The sequence below is a fragment of the Cervus elaphus genome, chromosome 25, assembly GCF_910594005.1.
Source record: "Cervus elaphus chromosome 25, mCerEla1.1, whole genome shotgun sequence".
NCBI lineage: Eukaryota > Metazoa > Chordata > Mammalia > Artiodactyla > Cervidae > Cervus > Cervus elaphus.
The window spans coordinates 55,440,389-55,449,104 of NC_057839.1; the positions used below are offsets into that span (position 1 = coordinate 55,440,389).

The 8,716-nt window shown below is 38.5% G+C and overlaps 1 long non-coding RNA gene across 6 annotated transcripts; it reads left to right on the forward strand.

Moving 5' to 3' along the window:
- The first annotated feature begins 7,872 nt into the window (after nt 1-7,872).
- Nucleotides 7,873-8,288, forward strand: LOC122683859. 6 transcript variants are annotated; one of them, XR_006337853.1, is made up of 2 exons: nt 7,873-7,892; nt 8,149-8,288. It is a non-coding gene; the product is annotated as an uncharacterized LOC122683859 (long non-coding RNA). The 6 variants fall into 6 exon arrangements; XR_006337854.1 differs by having other exon boundaries at nt 8,162-8,288; XR_006337850.1 differs by having other exon boundaries at nt 7,882-7,892; nt 8,141-8,288.
- The last annotated feature ends 428 nt before the right edge of the window (nt 8,289-8,716 follow it).

Genomic DNA, 8,716 nt, shown 5'->3' on the forward strand with positions numbered 1-8,716 from the left:
GACAGAAGACCCTGGTAGGCTATAGTCCATGGCATTGCAGAGTCAGACACGACGGAGCAGCTAACACTTTGAACTTTTTCATGGTAGAAAGCCCACCCAATGTCTTTGCACATTTTCTTCTATCTATTAGAGCAAGAATGTTTATTTAAACAAACTGACCTTTAGAACAAGTGGAATAATAAAAGATTACATACTGAGTGGAAATAAAGTCAGAAACAACAAGCAAATGATTACTAAGAAGAGTTTTGAGAAACATGATTAGTGAAGGCAAACGGACAACTCCCATTTTGTAGTCTTGATAGCAACTGGAGTTATCAAAATAATATGTTTGAGAGAACAAATAAAACCCCACTATGTTGCGATAACTAAGGACAGTAACACCCAAGGTCTTAAATGGAGATGGATTATTATAGACTTAATTACATTAAGAGAGTCTGGTAAAGGACAGAGGATCAGTGTTAACATCTCTTAGTGCTGTGACAATGAATTGGTGGGTGTGAGATAGGAGGAGAATCTGGAAGAAATCACACAGTCTCATGGTTTCCAGGAATTAAAAAAAAAAGCTCAGTAATTACTATGAAAATACTTAATAAACTCAGAATGGCTTAACCTCTCTAAACATGCGTGATGCTGTTTCTAAAGAAAAAAAAAAAGGAAAAGAAACTAAATGCAGCCACTCCAAACAAAACCTTTATACGACAGTGGAACTTTTTGTGCAGATTTTCCTGATACAGTACAGGGCTTTCTTAACCCAATGGGTTGTTGAATAAAAAGATGTCAAGTCTAACCATACTGGTACCTGAAGAGGAAGGTGGCATGAAAATTAAAAGCAAATATAGAAATCTAGTTTCTAGCTGAACTGTTGTTATTTAATTAACCCAGAAAAAAATATGCAGATCGAATTTTCTGATGCTTCAGAATTTCACCTAGGATGTCTTGACCTTGGACTGAAACTACATGTTGCATAATCCATCCATCTAACCTAGTGTTATATTGTCTATGGATTAACTTATTATAAACACACTTCAGTATAAACAGTTTTTTATGTGTGCATAAGTGGACTCTGATCTACAATGCAGTAGAGGGTGGTTTGAAGCTACTCAAAGCAGCAAAGCACGCTCCAGACCTGGCCTCTTAAAACACTTCAAATATCATTATCAATTTTTCCATCACACAGTTTGCTAACGAGTATGAGAGTTGTTAGAGAAAACTTAGAGAAATAAGTGTTATTCAAAATAATTGAGCTGGCAGAAAGTCTTTGCATGAAAGAAAGAAAACTGTCTCGCAAAATCAACCACAACCTTTGAACTTGTATTCCCAATAAAAAAAAAAAGGAATTCCCTGGTTGCTCAGACAGTAAAGAGTCTGCCTATAATGTGGGAGACCTGGGTTCGATCCCTGGGTCAGGAAGATTTCCTGGAGAAGGAAATGGCAACCCACTCCAGTATTCTTGCCTGGAAAATCCCATAAATAGAGGAGCCTGGCCAACTACAGTCCACTGGTCACAAAGAGTCAGACACGACTGAGTGACTTCACTTTTTCCCCAATATAGAGCTCCATTGGTTTCTGTGTTCACCATCTGCTGATCCAGCTTAATTTTGAGCCAGTATGCTACTATGGCTGAATTGGAATTGCCTTTTATGTAAGATACTTGTTAGCATTTTTCCTTAAGAAAAAATAAAATTTCCCTGAGCCTAGAAATAATTGCATTTTGAATTTTTTTTATCTGCTTTCCAATACATCATATTCTGAAGAATTTGGTCTAAAAAAGACTGAATACCATGGGAAAAAATAATCTAATAGTGAAATCATGGAAAAATGCCTGTATACCATGCCCCATGCTGCATGCTCCGTCGCTTCAGCCATGTCCAACTCTTTGCGACCCTATGGACTGTAGCTCACCAGGCTCCTCTGTTCATAGAATTCTCCAGTCAAGAATACTAGAGTGGGTTACCATGCCCTCCTCCAGGGGATCTTCCTGACCCAGGGATCGAACCCACCTCTCTTATGTATCCTGCAAGGTCAGGTGGTTTCTTTACCACTAGTGCCATCTGGGAAGCCCATACCACTTCCCATCTGCTTCCAATTTTGCAACGTATCAATATTTAATAAAAGTTCCTAATGAATGTTGAATGACTAAATTGTTTCACATGAGTTCACAACATACATCCCACAGTGTGATTTTTTCCCTATCCATAACCAGTTGAGCAATGAGGGAGAGAGGAGAGTAATTCAACCAGTTTTGTGCTTTTATCAGACTTAAAGAAAAAAAGTACTTGAACATGTGCATACACACATCACACACACACACACACACACACAACAAGGAATATCTAGGAAAATATTCTGAAATATAAAAGATAAGACACAAACTAAAGCACATGAAAAGGAGATGAAGAGCATAGTAACAGACAAAATGATCGCTAAAATCAAATGAAAAAAATTATAACTATCATCTGTTTTGCATTTTTTCCATTGAGGAAAGTACTTAGGATATTAAGCATCATTTTCTAAGATGACTGAAGTGTCAGATAAGCCAGCAGCATAAAAGTTTGTTTACTGTCTATGTTTTTCTTTCAAATCATTTTACTCCAATCCTAAGACACTAGATGTGAGCAGGTAAGCCATGATAAAATTCACCCAGCTTTATCACCGTGATTGATCCAGAGGTGAAGATATCCATAAAGCTGGAACTACAGAAAGTCTTCCTTGGGTTTGTTCTTGCAGGAGCTGGCTGTGAAATGCCTGCTTTCAGTTCTTGGATGCCTGAGGCTCCACAGACATGAGCCTAGAACTCGTTGTGGATTCAATCTTGCCTAAGCAGCTGGCTTTAGATAATTGAGCCAAAAGTCAGAGAGAAACATACAAAAGAAAGAAATTTTCAAGTGCTTTGTGATCCTCAAAGTCAGTTACATCTTCTCTGTAATTCAATAACAAAACTGAATACAGATGCCAGCATTCTTTATATTCACATGCAAGGTTTCTGTCCACTGGAGGCTTGATTAATACGTTCAGGAAGATGGAATGTTGCTGAAAGCAGACCATAAAATGGGAAATCAGCTATATCCCAAGGGGCTGGAAACAGTCCTTTTCACATAACCAAGGTGGTGTTATGGGGTAAATTGTGTCTCCCCCACAATCATATGCTGATGTTCTAATCCCTCTAAATTCAGAGTGTCAGTTTATTTGGGAATAAAGTCATTGCTGATGTCATAAATTGTTTAACTTAAAGTGAGGTCATTAGGGTGGATCCTAATCCAACATGACTGGTGTTCTTATAAGAAGGGAAAATTTGACTATAGACACTCATAAAGGAAAGACAATGTACAGAGACACAGGGAGAAGATGGTCATCTACAAGCCAAGGAAAGAGGCCTGAGATAGATTCTTCCTCACAGATCCTCAAAAGAATAAATCCTGCTGACATCTTGACCTCAGATTTCTAGCCTCCAGAACTGTGAAGTATTTCATTTTCATCATTTCAGCCACAGTTTATGGTATTTTGTTATGATACTCCTGGCAAACAAACACAGATGGTAACCATCCAAGTCCACAGGCAGTAATCAGTTATTAAAATACCTCTATGATATCCTGGTACTTGGACACTGTACAAGCTGAGTCTCTTTAACTGACTTGGAGGGAAAAAAAGATATAGGAAATTTAAGAGAATTGCTCACGTCTTTCTCTTTTGAGTAAAAATTGCTACGAGCTAGGAAAAAGTTGAAATAAAATATAGCCTGTCTAAGACAAAGAAGACAATGCAAGACAGATCTGAAGCATTGTTGAGGCAGGTCATTTCTCTCTGTAATACACTGAATCAAGGAGGAATAGCCAAATCCTCTGGCCAGTTAACTAATGACACTAGTATCTACAAACACTGGATAGGCTTTGCTTTGACGTTGTTGACTTTAGAGATTTTCTGGCACTGTTAGTGGTTTACATTCAGTCAATTAATATTTTAAGGTTTTTGGATTTCTGAAGAAATATCTTGCGATTCTTCAACAGCTGAAGAAATTCTCAGAACCTCCCCAGCTACTCAATCATACAGGTAAGGCCAAAGCTTGTCAGTCTAACAGGGCAATTTTCTCTGAACTAATGTAGGGATGCTTTTAACTGGACTCCTATCGTTTAATAATCTTGCCCAGGATTAATCTTATAATAATTTGAGTTATAAGCAATGGGAACAACCAGTCAAGAACTAGGAGGTCTGAGGCATTGTACATGGCTCCCAGGTCCTTCCTTTTCATGTTGGACAAAAATTCTTTGGCCATGATCATGCGTTTAAATTCTAAAAAGATGTATGGGTTATTGCCTCACATTGCAGGGAACATTTATGTTACAAAAAAATCATTTTATACCAAGGTAATCACCTAGCTTGTGTGATAGTTTTCTGAAGCCATGTACCAGAAAGCTGTAGATTCTAGCATAGTTTCTCATGTGCAATGATGTTCAGTCATGTCTGACTCTTTGCAACCACATGGACTACAGCCTACCAGGCTCCTCCTGTCCATGGGATTTTCCAGACAAGAATACTGGAGTGGGTTGCCATTCCTTTTTCCAAAGGATCTTCCTGGCCTGGGGATCAAATCTTCATCTCTTGTGTCTCCTGCATTGGCAGGTGGATTCTTTACCACTAGCACAACCTGGGAAGCTCTTTAGTTTATCATAACCAATAGTGAATTAAGGACATTCCGCAGGCAACATTTCATAGATAATGAAACTCTTACGATAAATGTCATTAATTTTAGGAACTTCCCTGGTGCTCTGGTGGCTAAGACTCTGCACTCCCATTTCAGGGGGCCCAAGTTCAATCCCTAGTCAGGGAACTGAACCCCACACACCAGACCTGGCATAGTCAAATAAATTAATTTATTTTAAAAATCATATTAAAAATAATCCAAATTTAATGATAGATACAGAATAAGATCACCTATAGAAAGTGAAACCAAATAGTATTTTTACAAAACATATACAAGTTTTAAATGTACAAGAAAAAGCAAAGGGATAATAAAAACAGCATTTTAGAATGATTAGCCCTAGCACTGAAGATCTATGGTGTGGTATGGTGACTATAGTTGATAATTCTGTATTGTATACTTGAAATATGCTGAAGATTGAATCTTCAGTGTTATCACCAAAAATAAAGGAGAATAAAGAAAGAAAAAATAAAAATAATAAATGCCATCAGTCTACTTACCAAAAAGCAAATGTGTTCAAAGGGATTAAAGTAGATTATCTCCTTTCTTTTTTTCAATGTTGGTATCCCTCTGCTTCAGGGGTGCTTAACCAGGAGAGGAATGCATTCAAAGCCTGTTGCTTTACTATGATGCTCCTCAACCCCAAAGATCCTCTTTGGTGGGCAGAAGACAAGGAAGAAAGGGAATATTTTCAGGTGATAGAATCTGGGGTAGAAAATCATGGCTCTTAGTGTTCCTCAGCTTTTTCTGGAAACATTCTTGCTTCCCTGAACACAAGAGATAATCAGTAGCTTGTTCTGTATTTGTGACAGGCATGACCAGTCATAATGCTCAGAGTTGCCAGAATGACCAACACAAGGATGAATGGCTGAATACAAGCTCCTGCACATCTTTTTTCCAGCAGGTAGGAGACTCCTTACTTCCTAACTAATTATGAAAAAGTCTTAAGGAACATTTTTCTTCAAGAAGTAGAGATCCAACCCAGAATGGCTTAAACAATAGTTAAACTTTTGGTAGCACTTAATACATGCCAGACAGTGAGAAATGCTTTGTTTTATGCTAGGACATTTTATTCTCATAACACTCCATGGGGCTTCTGATAATTGTTATCATCTTTTGATTAATCAATTTTGCTAGGCTCTAGTCTCCAGGTATCCAGTAAAACCCTAATTTAGGTATTGCTATGATGGTACTTTGTAGATTCTATTAAAGTTCATAAAGAATATTTGAGACTATTATCCTATATAATTTGTATGGACCTGATGCAATCAACTTAAAAGTCTCAAAAATAAAACCAAGTTTTCAAGAGAAGAAAACTTTTTTTAAATTTTTTTAGTCTGTGGAAGAAACAGAATTTTAAACATGAGTTTCCTAGTTTGGGTTCTGGTTTTCCAGAAATGATTCTCTAATCTTAGAGATTTGATTTAGAGATATGATTTTATTGCCAATATTGAAGAGGTCATTAGTAGCCCATGTCATGATGTGGCAAACGAGATGTACAAAATATGCCTAACCAGATATCCATAAGAAGTGAGGTTCTGGGTGACCATTTATTTATCACCTTAAAACATTTTAGTCAGATTGAGGAGTAATCATAGGATTGGCTGATTATTCCTAACTGTGCTATAGAATGGAGGGAAACAAAATGATGAGCTCAGGGCTTAAATTCTCAACTCAAATCAGGCATAAATCATTCAAAGCTTCTATTACTTCCCTGAAATAAAGTATTTTCTCTTGTCGTTAATGGGATCAGGGTGACTTCTGTAACAAAGAAAAACAAGCCAGAGTCTCACCCTGTGAGTGACTGAAATTACTGCACAAATTAATTCTCAACTTTACAGAATGTGTTCTATCAAAGTTAGGTAGTTGGAAGGAATGTGAACCTGAAATTTGAAGTGGGTGCATATGGTCAGGTTCCAGTGAAGCTGAGGACATTGAACCTTTAAATTCTGATTGGCCTTCTTAGCCAGTAGACATAGTCTTCTTACCAGAAGAGGTTAAGTTCACCTTTGCCTAAAGCATTTGTAGTGGCTTCCCCTGAAGTATTTTCCTTTCAGAGCCCTGCTGATTATCTTCAGGGCCTAACCCTACCATCCCTCTTTGCTTTTTGACATATAAAGGCTCAAGTTCTGGCAGGCTCCAAAAAGTGAGGTACAAAGTGTAACTTATGAAGTGTTTGCTGTGTATTGCACAAAAACTGCATGGTTTTTCTAACTTTTTTTTCTTGTATAGAAATAAGAGGAATACATGTGGTAATGGATATTAATGATGTGGTGTCATGGTAATAAGAATATACAGTTGAATCAGTCCAAGAGTATTGGATTAGCCCAATAAGATGTTCAATTGGTTGGCAGAAACATGGACCCAAAAATAGCCTATAACTAAAAGAAGTTGAAATACTCACATGCCTTGCATACTATTCAGAAAGGCATCTCAAAGTTTAGGGAAATTGGAATATTAGAGAGCATTTTTCATGTAAGATTTCCTCATCCACCCTGGGAAGTCCCAGAGGACACAACATAATTAAACCATGGCTATATATTAAAAAAAAAAAAAAGTCTCAGGGAAGGTCCAGTATTCTTTTTTTTTTTTTTTTTTTTTTATTTTTTTTTTATTATTTTTTTTTCCAGTGGGTTTTGTCATACATTGATATGAATCAGCCATGGATTTACATGTATTCCCAATCCCGATCCCCCCTCCCACCTCCCTCTCCACCCGATTCCTCTGGGTCTTCCCAGTGCACCAGGCCGGAGCACTTGTCTCATGCATCCCACCTGGGCTGGTGATCTGTTTCACCATAGATAGTATACATGCTGTTCTTTTGAAATATCCCACCCTCACATTCTCCCACAAAGTTCAAAAGTCTGTTCTGTATTTCTGTGTCTCTTTTTCTGTTTTGCATATAGGGTTATCGTTATCACCTTTCTAAATTCCATATATATGTGTTAGTATGCTGTAATGTTCTTTATCTTTCTGGCTTACTTCACTCTGTATAATGGGCTCCAGCTTCATCCATCTCATTAGGACTGGTTCAAATGAATTCTTTTTAATGGCTGAGTAATATTCCATGGTGTATATGTACCACATCTTCCTTATCCATTCATCTGCTGATGGGCATCTAGGTTGCTTCCATGTCCTGGCTATTATAAACAGTGCTGCGATGAACATTGGGGTGCACGTGTCTCTTTCAGATCTGGTTTCCTCAGTGTGTATGCCCAGAAATGGGATTGCTGGGTCATATGGCAGTTCTATTTCCAGTTTTTTAAGAAATCTCCACACTGTTTTCCATAGCGGCTGTACTAGTTTGCATTCCCACCAACAGTGTAAGAGGGTTCCCTTTTCTCCACACCCTCTCCAGCATTTATTGCTTGTAGACTTTTGGATAGCAGCCATGCGCCTGTAATCCCAGTTACTCGGGAGGCTGAGGCTGGAGGATCGCTTGAGCTCAGGAGTTCTGGGCTGCAGTGCGCTACGCCGATCGGGTGTCCGCACTAAGTTCGGCATCAATATGATGACCTCCCGGGAGCGGGGGACCACCAGGTTGCCTAAGGAGGGGTGAACCGGCCCAGGTCGGAAACGGAGCAGGTCAAAACTCCCGTGCTGATCAGTATTCTTAAAAGGTTTCATGGTTGTTATTGTCACGAGGTCAAATATTTACAGGGGAGATTCTACCATCAAATTGAATCCCTAAATGCAATGGGAATGATGGAAACCCAGGGTTGCAAGACTCAAGTAATGTCACTTAATTGTCAAAGACAAGGTGGGTGTGGCTGCCAAAATGAGCAGTGGAGCCAAAGAAGTAATCTGAATAGCCTAACTCTCAGAGACCCATGACATCGGCAAGCTGAGCATGGTTTCCCTAAAAGTGAAATAGATGGACAGGATACTATTATTACTCCACCTGTGTAAGTGCCATCACCTGTTACTCTTGATTCGCTAACAAAACTTTTGCTTTCACTAGTAGGTACAACAGTGATGGCATTGAACTGGAATGTGAGACAGCAGCCTGGCCACTTGGAC